Source organism: Frankliniella occidentalis, unplaced genomic scaffold (genome assembly GCF_000697945.3).
Source record: "Frankliniella occidentalis isolate FOCC.00 unplaced genomic scaffold, Focc_3.1 Scaffold747, whole genome shotgun sequence".
NCBI lineage: Eukaryota > Metazoa > Arthropoda > Insecta > Thysanoptera > Thripidae > Frankliniella > Frankliniella occidentalis.
This window is the reverse complement of record NW_026267857.1, coordinates 7059-9021: the sequence shown is the minus strand read 5'-3', so window position 1 is coordinate 9021 and position 1963 is coordinate 7059.

Genomic DNA, 1963 nt, shown 5'->3' with positions numbered 1-1963 from the left:
AGAGAGAGAGAGAGAGAGAGAGAGAGAGAGAGAGAGAGCGAGACAGAGATTGTGAATGAGGTACAAGGGTAGGCTGGACGCGGAATATGAATTCGCTCGCGAAAGGGTTCCCGGTGGAAAGGGGTGGAACATGCAACACCGCTCTGTAACATGTTTTCCGCCGAGTGAACAGACTTTACTACTTACGGCTGTTTGTACAAGCACGCTAGTCAACTAGCAGTCATTGTTAGTCGGGACAAACACCTTTTTGTTGCGAACGGAAATTTCGGACATGGAGCCGGGGGCTGGGTGCCGCTGGGTGCTGCTGGCCCGGCCCTGGGCCCGGCCCTTGGCACGCTCCTATCGGGGAGGCGCATCTGCAGCCGCCACAATGCTGTTCAGAGTTATGACTCCGGGCATGGCATGGCCCAGCGCTCACGGGACAAAAGGCGGACGCACACATCCATTTACCTCAATTTGAGCCCCGCCACTGACTGAGATCAAGTTGAGGCAGCTCATCTGCGGCGCGTGAGCGCGTGAGAACGGTCTGCGGAGGAGTCACTCCAGGCTGAGATCGGTTGCCAAAATTATGTGTGACTCTCTCGCGGAGAGCGAGCGAAAATATCATGCAGCGCGCCTGAGGAAATGATGGCCTTCCAAGCGATATGCAGCCACTGCCAGGTGTGACACAAAAGACCGGTGTGACCTCGTCGCATTCTCATGGGAGCTGCAGCATCCCCGCCCAGCGCTAGCGGAGCTCCGTTCTGCTGGGAGGCTGTTCGACCCTCTTTTGATTTTTAATGGAAAGTGTGTTTTATTAAGTAGGGCTGTGGGAAGCTGACGCCCGAACGAACGCCTCTTTGCGCTGCCTGGCCGAACTGTCTGAATATTCATCGTGGATGTCGTATGATTTGGTCCTAATGAGACGCTCGCGTGTCCTCTCACTGGAATAACTCACGTAATAGTCCACGTTGTGGTGGTCGTGGTGGAAGCCGGGCCTCGCCGCCGCCAGCTGCAGGAGCGCGAGCAGGCCCAGGGCCAGCAGGGGTGCCGCCTGGAAGCAGAGGAAGCACACCGATAAGCCGAGGAGCCAGGGACATCACAGCCTCCCTAGTGGCGCCGTCCTCATCGCTTCGGTCTCGTCTTCGCCTTCATGGTAGACAGACAGACAGACAGACAGACAAAGGGGGGGGGGGGCACTAAACAAAGGGATATTTATAAACAAGTTGTACGCCTAAGCGCCTAATACAAAGCATTTGTATTTACTTTGCTCTATCGCAAAGCATTGCTTTGTAAGGTTTTAACAGTGCAGCTACAGGGTGGCCGCTCTGCCCCGTTGTTTTGAAAAGGTAGACTAGCCCGCTGACAGACGAAGCGGGGAGGTAGGAGGGGACTGGAGAGGTAGGTGCGGGCGGGCTAGTCTACCTTTTTAAAAAAACGGGGCAGAGCGACCACCCTGTATAATATATTACCCCAAATGACGTGATACACACATACCTCACACCAAATGTCGTGAGACCATCTGTGCCTCCTCACAGCGGTTTGATACTTCCTCGCACCAACTAAGGGGTCATCCCGAAAGTACGTCCGCTTTGCTTCAGTCTGAGCAAGCTCGCAGAGCCCATAGCGCCTGATAGACAGGCAACACCTTGCCTGAAATGCACGCCTGCACAGCGGGTTGGCCTACTCTGAGTCTCGCAGGCGCCGAGCGCCCGTATTCTTTTTGATGATCTGGGTCCGTTACGCTAAAGGCTCCCTAACTCGAGGGAACGTTCGAAGCCAAATGTTTTGCTGCCATTGATAATAGTTTTACATATGCTTGGAAACTTATGGAATTAGTGCGCGTAGAGACGGCGGAGGGAACGAAGAGTAAATAAAGTGACTTTGAGGAGAGGCGACGGGGAATGCAAAAGTAAAAGTCCCACACCTTAAGGACGTTATTGTCTTTGGTAATGGGGCCCGGGCTGGGCCATGCGGGGCGGAG